The sequence below is a fragment of the Cetorhinus maximus genome, chromosome 5 (assembly GCF_964194155.1).
Source record: "Cetorhinus maximus chromosome 5, sCetMax3.hap1.1, whole genome shotgun sequence".
NCBI classification, from domain to species: Eukaryota; Metazoa; Chordata; class Chondrichthyes; order Lamniformes; family Cetorhinidae; genus Cetorhinus; species Cetorhinus maximus.
Window position 1 is genome coordinate 159,978,437 of NC_135883.1, and position 20,469 is coordinate 159,998,905.

The window sequence follows — 20,469 nt, forward strand, 5'->3', positions numbered from 1 at the left end:
AAATCCTGGTTAACGATCATACTGTCCACCTCCGCCTGACCACCCAGGGGCCTCTTCCGACACCTTCACCCATTGCCCCAACTCGGCCCTCAAAGTCCTGACTACCTCCCAACTCCCCCAAACTACTCCCCCACTCTCTGACTGCACGCCACCTTCCCATCCCCCGAATGCCCTCTTGACTCTAAGACCACACTCCACTCCCAAACCCCTGACAACCCCCTCCAGCACCCTAATGACAATCCTGACCCACCAACTAAACCCTAGCCTCCACAATTACCCTTCCAACCCACCAACAACCTTCCACCGCCCACACAACTACACCCCTGACCTCATGAATATCCTCCACCCCACCAACTACCCACCCAACACTCCCTACGACCCTCCTCATCTCATGACCTAACCCCAACCATTCCCCCTGGCTTCTCAAAGTGGATGGGTATTTTAAACTTAGCTGCTTTATGGCAGCTAGTGCAGTAAAAATGGGTGTGGCTTCCTCTCATCTGACTTTGCTCCCCTCGACTGAAGGCCTCGGGAATTCGCTGCAATGCATATTTCTCACCCGGCGCGAGGCGGAAGCTTGGCTGAGGAAGGTACCCACATGGACCAGAACCGCTAGATCCTTCACCTCCCACTGCAAATTCCCCTCCAGCCCTGATCAGGTGTCCCGAACCCTGGCACGAGGCAGCAATCCAGCCTTCTGGGTTTCACTCTCAGCTGCAGGAAACTGTGCCTATCCCCCTGACTATACTGTCCCCTACACCCACTACATTCCTATTCACTCCCCATATTTGACTGGCTTCCTGTACGATGGTGCCATGGTCAGTTCGCTCAGCCATGCTGCAGTCCCCACTTTCATCCCTACAAACTGCAGGAACTCAAATCTGTGGGACAACTGCAAGGGCTGAGGCTCCTCCACTTCTACCTTCTCGATCCCTTATCTGCCTCACTCACAGCGACACCCTCCTGTCCTTGACCACTGACCACATCAGCTGACCCTATCCTAAGGGGTGTGATTGTCTACTGGAATGAAGAGTCAAAGTAACTTTCCCCCTCCCTGATGCCTCGTAATGTCTGCAGCTCGGCCTCCAGCTCAAAGACTCTGAGCCGAAGCTCCTCGAGTCTCTGGCACTTACTGCAGACATGTTTGCTCTGGATCACACACGTGTCCAAGAGCTACCGTATTCTACAGTCGCAACACGTAGATCCCACGAGAATTCCCACAAGGGGCATCTCTCAATTTCTTGAAAGTACAAAGCTCCCTCTATAAACTGGGAATAAACTTGTGATTCCTTCTGGACACTTTTTAAAACAAATTGCTGTCTCAAGATTCACATTTGCAAGTCAGACGTTGGAGAAGGAAAGATGTGACTGGGATTTTTTTTTCCAAAGGTGGTGCTAAAGTAAGTAAATAGAGTAGAGGTGTGGATTATAGACTTATAAGGCGCTATTTCAATGGAGGCGATGGGGATATCAGCTAAATAGTCAGTGAGGGCCCCACATCACCTCCATTAGGGAGGGTCTGCCGCATTAAGGGCCTTTCAGGCAGCCAATGGCAGGCCTTCCCTGGGACCAAGGACCCCAGGGGGCAAAGGTCTCACTCTCCAAAAGCTGCTGGCCAATCAGAGGCCAGCAGCTCTCAGCGCTTGTCATCATCGAGGAGGTGAAGTGGCTGCTGTTGGCTTTGTTCCTGAGAGGCCTCGGATCAGTGCTGGATCCAAGGATAACAGGTGATCGATGGCAGGAAGAGGATCGCAGCAAAGGAGGTCACGGGGTAGGGGGTGAGGTGTGTAGGAAAAAAGGGCAGAGTGGTGGCTTCCTGCGACTCTGGTCACCTTCCTGATGCCAGTCCCTCGACAACAAGGTGCTCCCTCCCACGGAAAGCAACCCGAGTAGTGATAGCACCTCCTGCCTCTGGGTTAATGCCTTTGGCTGCGATAAGAGGCTCTTAGGTTGACATGAAATGTCCATTTAAGTGCCTCCATTGATGGTGGGTTGGGAAGGGTTGGGATGGCTGCCAATGACCGTCCCCAAACTGGATTTAATGTTGGCGGAGGCAGCAAGTCAGCAGGGTGCCCGCCTGCCACCCTCACATACAATTAAATGCCCTGTCCATGAACAAACCTGCCTGAAGGGAGCATAGTAAATTTGGCCTATAGAATCATGACTGCACATAAGGAGGCTATTCAGCCCCTAGAGACCATGCTGGCTATATAGAGCAATCCAATCAGTGCCATACCCTCCCTTTAACACAGTGACCCTGCACATTTATTCCCCTCAAAAGGCCATCCAGTTTCCTTCTGAAATCATTCATTATCTCTGTTTCCTTTGCCCTAATAAACAGTGAGTTCCAGATCATTACCACTCACTGCAAACCAAAGTTTTTCCTCAGGTGCCCCTGAATCTCTTGCCCAAAGTCTTCTATCTGTCTCCCCTAGTTCTTGTACCATCAGCAAATGAGAGCAGCTTTTCCTTTTCTACCTTATCAACCCAGTCAGGATCTTGTACAGCTCTATCCAATCACCCCTAAAACTCTTTTACCCCAACGAGAACAACCACAGCTTCTCCAACCCAACCCTGTCACTAACATCCCCAACCCAGGGAACCATTTGAGTAAGTCTCCTCTGCACCTCCTCAAGGTGCCTCACATCCCTCCTAAAGTGTGGTGACCATCACTGGATGCAATACTCTAGTTGTGGCCTCTCCAGAGCGTAATAAAGGTTCAGCATCACTTCCCTGCTTTTGTATTCAACGCCTCTATCCATGAAACCCAAGTTCCTATGTAGTTTGCTCAACATTTTCTCAATATGTGCTCTCACCTTCAAAGATCCATGCACCCCAAGGTCCCTCTGTCCCTGCACACTCTTTAGCATTGTTCCATGCCTTCTCTATTGCCTCTCTTTATAGCTTGTGCAAAAAATGCACCAGCTCACTTTGTTTTTGTTTCATTCATGGAATGTGGGTGCTGCTGGCTAGGCCTGCATTTATTGCCCATTCCTAGTAACCCTTGAGAAAGTGATGGTGAGCTGCCTTCCTGAACCACTGCACTCTATGTGATGTAGGTACAACCACAGTGCTGTTTGGGAGGGAGTTCCAGCATTTTGACCCAGGTACAGTGTAGGAACAGCCATATATTTCCAAGTCAGGATGGTGAGTGGCTTGGAGGGTCACTTCCAGGCGTTGGTGTTCCCATCTATCTGCTGTCCTTGTCCTTCTAGATGATGGTGGTTGTGGGTTTGGAAGATCCTGTCCAAGGTGTCTTGGTGAGTTCCTGCAGTGCATCTTGTAGATGGTACATACTGCTGCCACTGTGGGTCAGTGGTGGAGGGAGTGAAAGTTTGTGGATGTGCTGTCAATTAAGCGGCCTGCTTTGTCCAGGATGATGTCAAACTTCTTGAGTGTTGTTAGAGCTGTAGTCATCCAGGCAAGTGGAGAGTGTTCCATCACACTCCTGACGTGGGCCTTGTAGATGGTGGACAGGCTTTGAGGAGTTAGGAGGTGAGTTACTCATTGCAGGATTTCTAACCTCTGACCTGCTCTTGCAGCCACCATACTTATATGGCTAATCCAGTTCTATTTCAGGTCAATAGTGACCCCCAGGATGCTGATAGTGGGCGATTCAGTGATGGTGATGCCATTGAATGGCATTTCTTTGTATTAAATCCAATCTGGCAATTGTCTGCCCATTCAGCTAGCTTATCTATTATGTTACTACAGCTGTGGATGAACTGAATGGTGGAGGGTCCTCAGTGGGCTGAATGGCCATCACCTCTTCCTATTGTCCAGACAATCAACTTGGTTTCGAGACAGTTTTTGTCAGGAGGAATAAAAATGAAAATTATATATTCTTAATTCTGTTGCAGGGATTTTAAGAAGAACGTTGATGGGCAACAATATGAACATCTCGTGTATAAGTTCCAGAAGGACTTGGAACAAGACAAACAAAACTTTACTCATAGATTTATGATTGCTTTATATAACACCCGTGGGCGCATGCAAATAGCTTTCAGAAAGAAAGAAAAGCCTCTTGGGTAGGTTTTGTCTCCTCTGTAGACATCAACAGTGAGATGTGCTTAACTCTATTCTTAAACTGTTTGAAGCTTCCACTAATTACACAATGGGTTTAAGCCGGAGTACTGTGCAAAGTTCTGGTCTCCATTCCTAAGGAAGGATATATTTACCGTAGAGGGAACGCAATGACTGTTCATTGGACAGATTACATATATGTGCTGGTATTGGGGTATTAAACAATTCCACCAATGACACATTCAGCACTGAGACCCTGTTTAGAAATATTGCCCTCGAGTGACAGACAGATCTTGTTTCTCACCAAATTCGACTAAAAACAGGGGCTCTTCCATCTTGCTCCACCATTCAGTAAGATCATGGCTGATCGTCTACCTTAACACCACCTTCCCACACTATCCCTCGAGTGTGTAATCTGTCTAATAAACAGGCATTGCAGTCCCTCTAAGGAAAGTTCATCGCTTCGGTAAGGAGAGCAAAACAACGGTTTTACCCACCTAAATAACTGAAGTAAGATTTAATTGCTCTTTGCTCCCTTTGTAATAAAGGCTAAGATACCATTTGTTTTCCTGATTGCTTGTTGTAACTGCATATTACCTTTATATGCTGCATGTGTAAAGATACCCAAGCCCCTCTGAATGCCAACATTTTCCAGTCACTCACCCATGCAAAATATTCCACTTTTATATTTTTCCTGGGTTTGACTGACTTCACACGTCCCCAAATTATATTCTGTCAGCCACATTCTTCCCCATTCACTTAACCAACCAAATATGGAGAAACCACATGGTCTGCGACCCACACGTTAACCTGGCAGATCTGACTGTCCCTAACAGAGGAGCCCTGACTGCTGCTCTTGGTTTTCTTATTGTTTATAATTAGGTTCCTCCTTCACTTCCAAGTTATTTGCTCATGTTTCAGGTTCATTTCTGACCAACCACCTCTGTGGGCAGCAAAGTTAAAATAAGTCTAACATCACCGCACTGCACATACACAGGCCTAATCCCAGTTGGACATGGGTAGTGGGCCCTCCATTGGGGAACAGGGATTAATCACTGCAGTAATTTGCCTTTTCTATAATCTTGCTTTAATTGAATCATGACCAGACTGAGATTGAGATGGTCGTAGTGACTGATATAGATCCAGAATGTTCTATCTTGACACAGCAATGGATTATATTTATGTTTATCGCAGTCATACTGAACAGAATGTTTAAAGGTGAAGTGAAAGTAACTCAGTGAAAATGGGATGTGTTTCAGAGCAGAGAGAATTGAAGTTGTTACAAATGAAATTATGGAGTGGTCAGATGTGGCATTGTACCTGAGCTCAGGGAGTGGAGCATCAGAATGGCAGCTTGCATTGAGGCCCAGGACCAGCACGAGTGACTCAGTGGTGAAGGGGTATGTGGAGTTGAGTCAGGGGTCTTGGACATGCAGGAGTTAAAGAGTGTGTGAGGAGCTCGGTAATAGAAACAGCCAGAGACACCTAGAATTAAACTGCATGAGCAACATGGCTCCTTGTATTAAAACATCTTTTTCGGACTCTCCACTTCTTCCTGCAGGCTCCCTCTGTGGGTATAATTCTGTAGGGAAGCTTCCAGTGAACAACATGTACAGATTGCAATTTCAAAACGGTAATCAATGACAGAAAGATCCAAGGAGGGCAGAGGGTGGATTTGGGGCAGAAAGGGGTGAAATAGGAGGGGCCTGGCATCTTGGATCTGGTACGGGTGGTGGGGAAAGGGAGTTTTTGATCAGAAAATGAGGGGCTTAAAGGACAATGTCAGGACATGTGGGCCCATTTCTAATTGTTGGTTGGCTGAATCCTTGAGTTCACCTGCAACATTCCAATTATCCCTGCGGAGAGTGATCACCGACAATCTCCTTTACAATGCATAGAAGGGAGAGCCAGCTGTGCCAGCAACTTCAGCCATGTTCCACAGAGCGGTCAGTGCAACACTGGACACTAACATGAACACTCAATAAAGAGTGAACCAAAAAAGACCTTTACTTTGGAAGAGATAATATTGTGTCTCTCTAATTCTTCTGTAACCATCAAGCTGTGCAAACTATGAGCTGTGCCAGGACATTGAGCTTTCTGATTAAATTAGTCTCAACAAATAACGATGGTGCCGACATGAATAAAGAGAAACCAATGTAATGTGAAATACTTACAAGTGAAGTTTAAATTTGAAAAACACGCATGCCGCCTTTGGGCTCTAAATAATTCTCCTGTTAGTAGCAATGGAGCTGGGCAGGGAAGTTGTGGTCATGATGAAGTTCCTCCCTGTTTCTACAGGAGACTCCTTTATAACCCGCCTGTACCTGCTGCATTGTTAGCTGACAACAGTATTCACCAATGAAAAGCTTCCCCGCAGCATGATCACACACGTCTCCCATGCACACCACCAGCACTTTAAATTTTCATTAGAATCGTGAGGAACCTGCAGTGGAAACTTAATTGTTTAAAACTGAGAAAGAATCCCAATCTAAAACTAGAATCCAGAGATTGAACATGGAATAAAATTCAGATTCCCACCTCCTCACACCCGTACTGGGAGCTCACAGTCGGAACATCGACAGACTGAATCTGTGATTGAGAACATGATCTATTCAGCTATTTCCCGTGTTAACAGGTGACCCATTCACAGGCTTCTCTCATGGTGTAAATTAGCCATTGTTTTCTTCCCTTTGTTTGTCTTTTATTTTTCAAACTGCTGGGAATGTATTCTCACTGTGAAATAAAGAGGGTGATGCATTTCAACTTTTGGTGTCACGTTAGATTCTTACTCAGAAATAAATCTGGGTCACTCATTGGCTATTTCTGAGGAGATAGTGGCGTCGTGATAATATCACTGAACTAGTAATACAGAGACCCAGGTTAATGCTCTGGCAGCATGTGTTCAAATCCCACAATTGCAGCTGGTGAACATTAAATTCAGTTAATGAAATCTGGAATTGAATACTAGTTTCAGTAAAAGTGACTGAAAAAATCATTAATTGTTGTAAAAATCCACCTGCTTCAATAATGCCCTTACCTAGTTTGGCCTACATCTGACTCCAGGTCCACAGCAATGTGGCTGACTCTTTCCTGTCCTCTGAAATGGCCTAGAAAGACTCTTAGATGAAGGGCAATTAGCGATGGGCAACACTGTGTGAGCCTTGCCAGCAACACCCACATCCCATGAAAGAATAAATAAAAAATATTAGATAAACTCTCCACATTTCAGTGAAATGATTCTGTCAAAATATTGAGATGTAAAAGGAAAGAATGAAAAGACAGAGAGTAATTTCTTGACAGATGTGACACTTGGTGAGTGAGCTCCATATTCTCCAGGTGACAGCTCACACCCCGTGCAGCCTGACACTTCAACCTGTCAAACTCCACTCTGAACAGGGTTTAAAACTCTCTCAATGGGATTTCACTGATAAACTCCCAGGATAGACAGAGTCCAACACACAACAATTCATGGATCAATCATCGGCCGGGAGTTGTGAAATTCTTCTTTGTTGGAAACTCTCCCAATCTGGGCAGGTAAGGGAGGATTCTGGGGAGGGACCTGGTTAATCCGGGTCTCATTCCCCTTTCCTCACATGTTCAAATTTCCACCCAAGAAGGATCCGGAACTCCTTCCCTCCACACTTTCCATTGCAGGGGTGACAGGAAGAGGTTGAACTGATGGGAGAATCTCATCAATTGGGATTTCTGTCAGTTCTACCTCCATTGTGTGAAAGCTGCTTCTCCCTGTAGGAAACTGGGAGACTAGCATTCCAGGATCTGATCCTGGCTGAAGTGGGACCTGCTTTCCATCAAAAGGACATGAATAAAGAGAAACAAATGTAATGTGAAATACTTACAAGTGAAGTTTAAATTTTAAAAACACGCCTTTGTGGTCTCAATAATTATCCTGTTAGTAACAATGGAGCTGGGCAGGGAAGTTGTGGTCATGATGAAGATTCTCCCTGTTTGTCCAGGAGACTCCTTTATAGCCCACTGCTGCAAAACAGAACATTTAAAATCAGGTGTGTTTTATTTTAAGGGTCTTTGTTCCAGGGAAGAGGCCCCACTTACATAGCAGCAAGATCACACAGTGAAATCCCTCCAAACCCCACTCAGACAAACACACCAGTTAGTGAGGAAATCACAGCCACAGACCCAATATATTCCAATCGTCCTGATCCTGGAATTCCAGGCAGGGCAGCAGCATATCCATGGGGCAGCCAGGTATCCTGCTCCATGATGATCTTTTCCAGGAAGCAACCACTGAATTCAAAGATGAATCCCCAAGGTTGGGAGCTCGGGTTCTGACAATTGTGTTTTTAGTGTCGCCTCCGACAGGGTCAAAACTGGTGCAGGATGAAGTGGATTATAATCCTAGAACCTCTTTGGGGCAATTCCGGATCAGACGCGCTGCTCAGATGATGACTTTGGCTTAAGGTAGAGAAAAACAAAGCTCACAGATACTTAACTGTGCCTGAAGAACTGATCTATCTCTCCCCAAAGGAAAGGAATTACCCGAGATTATTACAGTGCTCCAGATAGCCTTTTTAACAAGTTTAAAGCTAGATTATAACAACCTGGATATTTCAGAAGTCCGGGCATCTCTCCTCAACAATATACCTCTCCATTGAAGATTGTATGGAGATAGGTTTTCGAGTTTGATACAGAAGACGATATGAGACAATACACTTTCGAAATTATATTAAAGTTGTTTTAGGAACTGAAAATACAATTCACTTTTTATGGTAAATCAATCACAACATTGACAGTTCTAGGAGAAGTAAGTATATTCTTGATTATAATAGAGAATCCAGATCTTATTCATGTTACAAAAAAAAATTGATATCTATTAATATTTGTAGTTGTTTTATAGTAGAGAACATGATCTTTGCTAAAACAGAGACATGTCAAAGTTTTTCATCTTCAACTCATCAGGACACTTCTCAAGAATACCAATATAAGGGGAAAACAACTATTTAGACTGTATGCGAAGAGAGTGCTGATTGGCAACCGGACCCTGTTTGGTAGAGGCATTGATATTATGTAAATCAGCATTCGTTGAAAATATGAACTGGCAACTTATGCAGTTGAGTTCAGTTTTAACCATGCCACATAGTCCCAAATAGATGGTGTTGTCATCGGATCCCCTCCAGGCCCAGCTCTCATGAACATCTTTGTTGGGTTCTATGAGAAACATGTCTTTGATGTAATGACAACTAACCATCTCCCTCTCAGACATTTCTGATATGTGGATAATGTGTTTTCCAAATTTAAATCTGCAGCTGCATATAATAATTTCCTTACATGTATTAATGGAATCCACCCTGATTACCCTGGAAAGGCAAGTTATCCCAATAATTTATGCAGCAGCAATAAGAGTGATATTCACTAGTAGCAGGATGCTGGCATCAAGACAAAAAGTCATTCTGCCTATCACACAAATGAGTGATGTGGTATATGATTCCTCGTGCCAGTGCGATGCTAGGTATGTAGGCTGGACGTGCCAAAGACAGGGGATCACATCAAACAGCATGTCCCAGCCGCTGTTCACAACGGGCAGGGTACAGGCCGTATCCAACCAGCCCTTTCTTGCAAAAATCAAAACTCAGTGTCCAACATTAGATGTGATTCGGCGAATGGACAACATTTGCTAATTAATCCTCAGTGTGCTAAGAATGACGCTGACAACCAAATGAAGATTGTCAGTTGAGCTCGCAGTGTGGCACCTTTACATGAACTGGAAGCTACACATATTAATACACAGGGCCCTGCTCATTGCAGACAGAAAGAAGATGTACACATGGGGAGGTGAAGGTCTTGTGGTATTTTCACTGGACAAGTAATCCAGAGACCCAGGGTAATGCTCTGGGGACCCAGGTTTGAACCTGCCAGCGCAGATGGTGGAAATTGAATTCAAAAACAACCTGGAATTAAAAGTCTAACGATTACCACAAAACCATTGTCGATTGATCTAAAAAACCATCTGGTTCACTAATGCCGTTGAGGGAAGGAAATCTGCCGTCCTTAGCTGATCTGGCCTACATGTGACTCCAAACCCACAGCAATGTGGTTGACTCCTAAATGCCCTCTGAAATGGAGCCACTCAGTTGTATCGAACTGCTACAAAGTCTCAAAAAAGGAATGAAAAATGACGGACCAGTCGCCATCAGCCAAGCAACAGCCTGACATATTCTTACTCACAGAATCATACTTTACAGATAATGTGCCAGACACCAGCAGCAGAGGTGGTGGCACAGTGGTATACAGGTGGGAGGGAGGTGCCCTGGGAGTCCTCAACTTCAACTCGGGACCTCATGAAGTCTCATGGCATCAGGTAAAACATGGGCAAGAAACCTCCTGCTGATTACCACCCACCGCCCTCCATCAGCTGATGAACCAGCACTCCTCTATGTTGAATACCACTTGGAGGAAGTTCTGAGGGTGGCAAGAGCACAGAATGTACCCTGGGTGGGATACTTCAATGTCCATCATCAAGAGTGGCTCAGTGCACCACTAATGACTGAGCTCGGCAAGTCCTAAAGGGCATAGCTGCTAGACTGGGTCTGCAGCAGGTGGTCAGGGAAACATAAAAAGGGAAAAACACACTTGATGCTCACCAACACAGCTGCATCCATCCATGACAGGATCGATAGTAGTGACCAACGCACAGACCTTTTGGAGACGAAGCCTCATTTTCACATTGAGGATACCCTCCATCATGTTGTGTGGCTCTACCACAATGCCAAGTGGGATAGATTTCCAACAGACCTCGCAACTCAAGACTGGGCACCCATGAGGCATCCAAGAGCAGCTGCAGAAGCATGCTAGAAAACAACCTGTAACCTTCATGGCCCGGTATATCCCCCACCCTACCATTACCATCAAGACAGGGGATCAACCCTGGTTCAAAGAAGAGTGCAGGTGGGTATGCCAGGAGCAGCACCAGGCATGCCAAAAACTGAGGTGTCAGGCTGGTGAAGCTAGAACACAGGAATATTTGCATGCCAAACAGCATAAGCAGCAAGTGATAGACAGAGCTAAGGGATCCCACAACCAATGGATCAGAACTAAGCTCTGCAGTCCAGCTACATCCAGTCATGAATGGTGACGGACAATTCAACAACTCATTGGAGGAGGAGGTTACACAAATATCCCCATCCTCAATGATGGGGGAGCTCAGCATATCAGTGCAAAAGATAAGGCTGAATCATTTGCAACAATCTTCAGCCAGAAGTGCACTGTGAATGATCATTCTTGGCCCCTCCGGAGGCCCCCAGCTTTACAGATGCCAGTCTTCAGCCAATTCGATTCACTCCACATCTGAAGGTACTATATAGTGCAAAGGCTGTGGGCACTGAAAATATTCCAGCCATCGTACTAAAGACTTGTGCCCAAGAACATGCCATGCCCCAAGCCAAGATGTTCCAGTGCACCTACAATGCTGGCATCTACCCGGCAATGTGGAAAATTGCCCAGGTATGCAAGACAAATCCAACCCGGCCAATTAATGCCCCGTCAGTCTACTCTCGATCATCAGTAAAGTAATGGAAGGGATCATCAACAGTGCTATCAAGCAGCACTTGCCGAGCAATAACCTGCTCAATGAGATTCAGGGGGAAAATTCTCCACTGGTTGGAGTCTTACCTCACACAAAGGAAGATGATTGTGGTTAGTGGAGGTCAGTCATCTCAGCTCCAGGACATCACTGCAGCTGTTCCTCAGGTTAATGTCCTCTACCCAACCATCTTCAGCTGCTTCATCAATGACATTCCTTCCATCATAAGGTCAGAAGTGGGGATGTTCGCTGATGATTGCACAACGTTCATCACCATTCACGACTCTTCAGATACTGAAGCAGGTCCATGTCCAAATGTAGTAAAACCTGCACAATATCCAGGCTTGGGCTGACAAGTGGCCATAAGACCATACGGTGTAGGAGCAGAAGCCATTTGGCATAACGAGTCTGCTCTACCATTTAATGAGATCATGGCTGGTCTGATGATCCTCAGCTCCACTTTCCTGCCTCTTCCCCATAACCTTTGATTCACTTACTTATTAAATATCTGTCTATCTCAGTCTTGAATATACTTAACAACCCAGTCTCTACAGCCATCGGCGGTAAAGAATTCCACAGATTCACCAGCCTCTGAGAGAAGAAATTCCTCGGCATCTCTGTCTTAAATAGGTGGCTCCTTACTCTGAGATTATGCCCTCTGGCCCTAGACTCTAGCACAAGGGGAAACAATCTCTCAGCATCTACCCTGTCAAGCCGCCTAAGAATGTTATCTGTTTCAATAAGTTTGCCTCTCATTCTTCTAAACTCCAATGAGCACAGGCCCAACCTACTCAACGTCTCCTCAGAAGAAAATCCCTCCATACCTGGGATCAACTTAATGAACTTCTCTGGGCTGCCTCCAATGCCAGTAAATCTTTCCTTAGTTAAGGGGACCAAAACTGTTCATAGCATTCTAGGTGTGGTCAAACTAGCATGTTTTAGCAAGACTTCCTTGTATAGTTTTAGCAAGACTTCCTTATTTTTATACTCCAATCCCTTTGAAATAAATGTCACATTTCATTTGTCTTCCCTATTACCTGCTGAACCTGGATGCTAGCTTTCTGTGATTCATGCATGAGGACCCCCAAATCCCTCTGTGCTGAAGCTTTCTGCAGTCTTTCTTCATTTAAATAATATTCAGCTCCTCTCTTCTTCCTGCCAAAGTGCATAACCTCACACTTTCACACATTATCGTTCATTTGCCAAGTTTTTGCTCACTCACTTAACCTGTCTATATCCCTCTGTCGACTCTTTGTGTCATCCTCACCACTTACCTTCCACATTTTATTGTGTCATCTGTAAACATGGCGATAGTACATTCACTTCTCTCATCCAAGTCATGAATGAATATTATAAATAATGGTGGCCCCAGCACTGATCTGGGGCACTCTGTGTCACTCCACTGGTTATAGATTGTCATCCTGAAAATGCCCCCCTTTTCCCAACTCTCTGTCTTCTGTCCGTTAGCCAATCCTCTATCCATGCGAATATACCACCCCAAACACGATGGACTCTTATCTTATTAAACATCCTTATGTGCGGTACCTTATTAAACGTCTTTTGGAATTTCAAATAGATTACATTGACTGATTCCCCTTTATCACTCCTGCTTGTGACCTCAAAGAATTCCAATAAATTTGTCAGCCACGATTTCCCCTTCATGAAGCCATGTTGCCCCTTTTCTCACTTTTTCAAATTTCCACCCAAGAAAGGTCTGGAACTCCTTCCCTCCACACTTTCCATTGCAGGGGTCACAGGAAGAGGTTGAGTTGACGGGAGAATCTCATCAGTTGGGAATTCTGTCAGTTCCACCTCCATTGTGTGAAAGCTGCTTCTCCCTGTAGGAAACTGGGAGACTAGCATTCCAGTGCCTGATCCTGGCTGAAGTGGGACCTGCTTTCCATCGAAAGGACACTTTCCCTGCTGCAAAAACAAAATATTTAAAATCAGGTGTTTTTTTTTTTAAGGATCTTTGTTCCAGGGAAGAGGCCCCACTTACATGGCAGCAAGATAACACAGTGATATCCCTCCAGACCCCACTCAGACAGACACACCAGTTAGTGAGGAAATCACAGCCACAGCCCCAATATATTCCAATCGTCCTGATCCTGGAATTCCAGGCAGGGGCAGCAGCATATCCATGGGGCAGCCGGATATCCTGCTCCATGATGATCATTCCCGGGAAGCAACCACTGAATTCAAGGGTGAATCCCAGAGGTTGGGAACTGGGATTCTGACAATTTTGTTTATAGTGTAGCCTCTGACAGGGTCAAAACTGGGTCAGGATGAAGTGGATTATAATCCTAGCCCCTATTTGGGCTGTTCCGGATCAGTCGCACTCCTTGGAAGATCACTCTCACTTCAGGTTGAGAGAAACAGGCCTCACAGATATTTAGAGCTGATCTAACTCTCCCTGAAAGAAAGGAACTACCAGAAAATGTTGCTGTCCTCCAGATTGCATTTTTAACAAGTATAAACTAGATTATAAGAACCCAGATATTATTGAGGCTTGGGCATCTCTGCATTATAACTCTCCATTGAAAGCAGTACAGAGATGTGTTTCTGGATTTGGATATAGAAGGGGATATGAGACAATATACTTTCTAAATCATATAAATTTATTCAGGAACTGATCATGGTAAATCAATCACAAATCAATTTTTATGGTAAATCAATCACAAATTGACAGTTTTAGGGAAATAGTATAATCTTCTTTCTAATAGAGAATCCAGTCTTATCAATATTACAATATTGGTAGTTGGGAACATGATTATAGCTGAAAACAGAGATATGTCAAAGCTTTTCATCTTACACTCATTCAGGAGACTTGTCAAGAATACCAATATAAGTGGAAGACAATAATTTATACTGTATGAGAAGAGAGTGCTGATTGGGTGGCAAGTGGACTCTGGTGCACGAACAGGGAGAGAGCACATCCTGAGTGGGCACAGCCAGAGTGGGTATTCGGAATTTGGTGCAAAGCGGGAATTCAGTACATAGGGCTCTTTGCATTTTTTCCTTGCTATCCAACTTCTTAAATCTTCAGAGCATGCTGCAGCAGGAGAGGCTACAAGGGAAAGGAAACACTGGTAAGTAGAGGGTAAGGTAATTACTACTTTAATCGCTGATACTTTAAGGTCTTGTTTAAGGTTTATAGTTTGTATATTCTACAGTAATGAGGATCAGGAAAGAAGGTCCCTAGAGTATTTGACTTAAAACATTTAATTTAAAGGGATAAGTCATGGCAGGAGCGCTCAAAGCCGTGGTGTGCTCCTCGTGCTCCATGTGGGAAGTCGGGGACATTTCCAGTGCCCAGGACCAGCATGTGTGCAGGAAGTGTGTCCAGCTGCAGCTCCTGGACGCTTGGGTTTCAGAGCTGGAATGGCGGCTGGAGACACTGTGGAGCATCTGCGAGCCTGAGAGCATCGTGGATAGCAAGTTTAGAGAGGTGGTCACACCACAGATGAAGGGACTTCAGGAAGGAAGGTAATGGGGGACCACCAGGCAGTCCAAGAGAAACAGGCAGGTAATTCAGGAGTCCCTTGGGGCCCCGCTTGCAAATCCGTATTCCGATTTGGAGGCTGATGAGGGTTTTGGTTCCTCCAGGGAGTGCGGACAGAGCCAAGCTTCTGGTACCACAAGCAGCCTGTCTGTACAGGAGAGGAGGAGGGGAGGAAGAGCAATGGTAATAGGTTAATAGGGATTCGATAGTCAGGTGAACAGATAGGCTCTACTGTGGCCATCTATGTGACTGCAGGATGGTATGTTGCCTCCCTGGTGCCAGGCTCTGGGATGTCACTGAATGGCTGCAGGGCATCCTGAAGGAGGAGGGTGATAAGACAGAGGTCATGGTACATGTTAGTACCAATGACATAGGTAGAAAGAGGGATGAGGTCTTGCATCAAGAATTCAGGGAGTTAGGAAGTAGACTAAAAAGCAAGGCCTCTTGGGTTGTAATGTCTGTATTACTCCCAATGCCACGTGCTAGCGAGCTCAGAAATAGGAGAATAGCACAGATGAATACGTGGCTTAAGGGTTGGTGCAGTAGGTAGGGTTTTAGATTCATGGATCACTGGGATCGTTTCTGGGAAAGGTGGGATCTGTACAAGCGGGACGGTCTACATCAGAACCAGAGAGGGACTAACATCCTTGTGGGCAGGTTTGCTAGTGCTGTTAGGAGGAGTTTAAACTTATTCAGCAGGGGGAGGAGACAATGAATGTTAGCAGAATAGGGACACAACATAATGCAGTAAAACAATCAAGTCAGAGGGAGTACAGCTGCAATAAGCTTCAAGGGAGTAAGGCAAGGCTGGTTGGCCTCTACTTTAATGCCAGGGGTATTACAGGTAAAACGGATGAGTTAAGGGTAAGGATTGACACGTGGAATTGTGATATAGTAGCCATCACTGAGACGTGGCTGAGGGAAGGGCAGGATTGGCAGCTCAACATTCCAGGATATAGAATCTTCAGGCGAGACAGGGGAGGTAAAAGAGGCGGAGGCATTGCATTATTAGTTAAGGAGTCAGTTACTGCAGTAAGGAGAGATGATATCTTGGAGGGGGCATCAAATGAAGCTTTGTGGGTAGAGCTTGGGAATAAAAAAGGGGCAATCGCATTATTAGGTGTTTATTATAGACCCCCAGATAGTCAGCGGGAAATTGAGGAGCAAATATGTGCACAATTTGTGGAGGTGTGTAAAAACAATAATCGGGAAATTATATTAGGTGATTTCAACTTTCCCCACATTATTTGGGATAGACATAGTGTCAAGGGCTTGGATGGAGTGGATTTCTTGAAATATTTACAGGAGATTTTAGTAGGTCAACATCCTGAGGGTCCAACAAGGGACGATGCATTGCTGGACCTAATTCTGGGGAATGAAGCTGGACTGGTGGCTGAGGTGTTGGTGGGCGAGCATTTTAGCGATAGCGACCACAGCATGGTACAATTTAAAACAAAAATAAAAATAAAAACACCTGGAAAAACTCAGCAGGTCTGGCAGCATCTGCGGAGAGGAAAACAGTTTATGTTTTGGATTTGGAGAAAGTGGATTTTATAAAATAAGGCAGGGTCTGGCCAAGGTAGACTGGGAACAGTTATTTGTGGGGAAATCTACAGAGGAACAGTAGGCGGTGTTCAAAAAGGAAATGGGGAAGGTACAGGCTCAACATGTTCCCTCTAGGGTGATAGAAAAGAGTAACACGCCCAGAGAACCATGGATGACCAGAGATATTCAGGTTTCTATGAGAAGGAAAAGATAGGCTTTTAGCAGGTACAAGGCAAACAAACCAGCAGAGGCATTAGTGGAGTACAGACAGTGTAGGGTGGAGCTTAAGGAAGCAATTAGGAGAGCAAGGAGAAATCTCTGGCTGCTAAAAGTAGGGAAAATTCCAAGATATTCTATTAGTATGTCAAGGGGAAGAGGATATCCAGGGAAAGAGTAGGACCCAAAACTGACCAAGGGGGCAATCTATGGGTGGAGCCAGGGGACATCGCTAGAGTGTTGAATGATTACTTCGCATCCATCTTCACCCACGAGAATGAGGATGAAGGTATGGAACTCGAGGAGGAGAGACTGCGAGGTTCTTAAGCATATTGCTATAGGGAGTGACAAGGTATTGGAGTTGTTGGAAGTCTTAATAGTGGACAAATCTCCAGGTCCGGACAATTTGTGTCCCAGACTGCTGAGGGAGACAAGGGGGAAGATCGCAGGGGCCCTGACCCAAATTTTTAATTCCTCTCTGGCCACGGGGCAGGTGCCAGAGGATTGGAGAACAGCTAATGTGGTTATGCTGTTGAAAAAGAGTTGTAGATATAAGCCAGGGAACTACAGGCCAGTGAGTCTCACATCAGTGGTGGGGAAACTATTGGAGAAAGTTCTGAAGGAGAGGATTGATCTCCACTAAGAGAAGCAATGTTTGATCAGGGATAGTCAGCATGGCTTTGTCAGAGGGAGGTCATGCCTAACAAATTTGACTGAATTTTATGAGGAGTTGACCAGTTGTGTAGATGAGGGTGGTGGAGTTGACGTAGTTTATATCAGTTTCAGCAAAGCCTTTGACAAGTTCCCACATGGGAGACTTATAAAGAAGGCAAATGCACATGGGATACAGGGTAAGTTGATAAGGTGGATTCAAAATTGGCTTAGTTGTAGAAGGCAGAGGATGATGACAGAAGGATTCTTTCGTGACTGGAAGCCAGTGTCCAGTGGCGAACCACAGGGATCTGTGCTCGGTCCCCTGTTATTTGTCATTTATATAAACGAATTAGATGACTATGTGGGGGGTAGGACTAGTAAGTTTGAGGATGACACAAAGATTGGCCGGGTGGTTAACAGTGAGGTTGAGTGTCTCGGGCTACAGGAAGACATAGACGGGATGGTCAAATGGGCAGATAAGTAGCAGATGGAATTTAACCCTGAAAAGTGTGAGGTGATACACTTTGGAAGGAGTAATTTGACAAGGAAGTATTCAATGAACGGCATGGCACTAGGAAGTTCTGAGGAACAAAGGGACCTTGGCGTGTGTGTCCTTAGATCTCTGAAGGCGGAAGGGCACGTTAGTGTGAATGGTGAAAAAGGCATATGAGATACTTGACTTTATCAATCATGGTATAGATTACAAAATGTTTGAGTTGTATTTAACCTTGGTGAGGCCACAGCTGGAGTATTGTGCGCAGTTCTGGTCACCACATTATAGGAAGGATGTGATTGCACTGGAGGGGGTGCAGAGGAGATTCACCGGAATGCTGCCTGGGATGAAACATTTAAGGTATGAAGAGAGGTTGGATCGACTTGGATTGTTTTCGTTGGAGCAGAGAAGACTGAGGGGTAACCTGAGCGAGGTGTTCAAGATTATGAGGGTCATGGACAGGTTGGATAAGGAGCAGCGCATCCCCTTAGTTGAAGGGTCATCACAAGGAGGCATAAATGCAAGGTGATGGGCAGGAGGTTTTGGGGGGATGTGAGGAAAAACCTTTTTACCCAGAGGGTGGTGACGGACTGGAATGTGCTGCCTGGGAGGGTAGTGGAGGTGGGTTGCCTCACATCCTTTAACAAGTACCTAGTGAGCACTTGGCACGTCATAACATTCAAGGCTATGGGCCAAGTGTTGGTGAATGGGATTAGGTAGGTAGGTCAGGTGTTTCTCACGTGTCAGTGAAGGCTCAATGGGACGAAGGGCCTCTTCTGTGCTGTCATTCTGTGATTCTGGTAGAGGCGTTGCTATTACGTGAATTATTATTCATTGAACTTATGAACGTGACAACTCACGCAGTTGAGTTCAGCTTTAATGACACAATGCCAGCCCAAATAGATGGTGTTGCCATGTGCTCCACTTGAGGCCCAGCTCTCTCAAACATCTTTTTTGGGTTGTATGAGAACCGTGTCCTCGATGGAGTGACACCGAACCTCCTTCCTCTTGTTAGGAAAATATAATAATTTTTATAACGGTATTGGAATTTATTGTAAGGTCGGACTTAATTAAATTAAAGATAGATGTTCTGAAGGCCTTGATGTAACAGAAGAAAAACTGGGTTTGAAATTATAAATAGTTAAACATGACTGAAGTTTTAGAATGTGAGGTGTAAAGGGAAATTTGCATTTTTGGATAAACCAGAGTCGTTTGAATTTCAAAATTGGCGTTAAAATGTTACACATAGTCAGAAGAAACCAAACAGTGTGTTTATTTTTCCCAAAGCTTAGTAATAAAATTGGTACTATGAAAGGTCTTTAAAAAAGATTTTTATTAGCAAATTAGAGTTAAAAGGCATATTGGGGCAATGGGATTTACATTAAAAAGGGAGAAACCTGTACAGAGGAGATGCGGTTATGTGTAAGAGGAGGGCATTCTAAGATCTAACAAGTGTGAAAATCCTCTTAGCCTCAAGTTACTTCTACACGAACTGAAGTGAAGAAAACTCACTTTGAATTCTACTGTTCAGGGCATCATGTTACTTTGCCTGGGTCATTTAAAATCTGTGTTTTACTGTTGAATTAATGGAAGTGTAACTGGGAGTTAGATTAACCAGAGGAACCAGGAGCTTTCATAGTAGCAATTTGTAAACACATATTTGTGCTTAAAATCATTTTTATTAATAAAGGTTTAATTTAGTTTTGCAAGAAACCTATAAAACTTGGTGGTCTTATAATTATTGAATTTAAAGCACGCAACTCGAAATAAATAGAAATTGTAAAATAGTTGTGGCAGTTGTTTCAAGTTTCCCTCTGGGATTTGAACAGCTCAGCATTTACCATCCGCTGCGCCATAACACCATTGCAATTTCCTGATATGTGGATGATACTTCCGCTACATTTAAGTCCTCAGCTGCATGTAATAATTTCCTTACATTTCTTAATGGGGTCCATCCTGTCCTCAAATTCACTTGAGAAATGGAGCAGTCAAATTCACTCCCCTTCCTTGATGTGCTCGATTAGAAATCTGCCATGAGTTTCTCTACGAAAGTCTACCACAAGCCTACCTGCCCTGGTCAATTATGGCGTTGGGATTCTTACAGTTCCATATGCTATACGATTGATCTTATCTGCAACCTTCTTAATAGGGCCCGAGCCATTTGCTCCCCATGCAAGCTTGATGCTGAAATAGGGCGTATCAAAGATATCCTGCAGGAGAATGGCTCATTTCATCACGCAAACTCATGAATGGGGCTAAGGCTGTCGCTTACATCCCTGAAAAGTGCCCAGTCTACCTCTGATTACCCTGGAAGGGCAAAGTACCCCAATCATTTGTGCAACAGTAACAAGAGTGGTATTCACTAGTAGCAGGATGCTGGCATCAAGCCAAAAAGTCATTCTGCCTATCACACAAATCAGTAATGTGGTATATGAATTTCAGCGCCAGTGTGATGCGAGGTATGTGGGCCGTACATGCCAA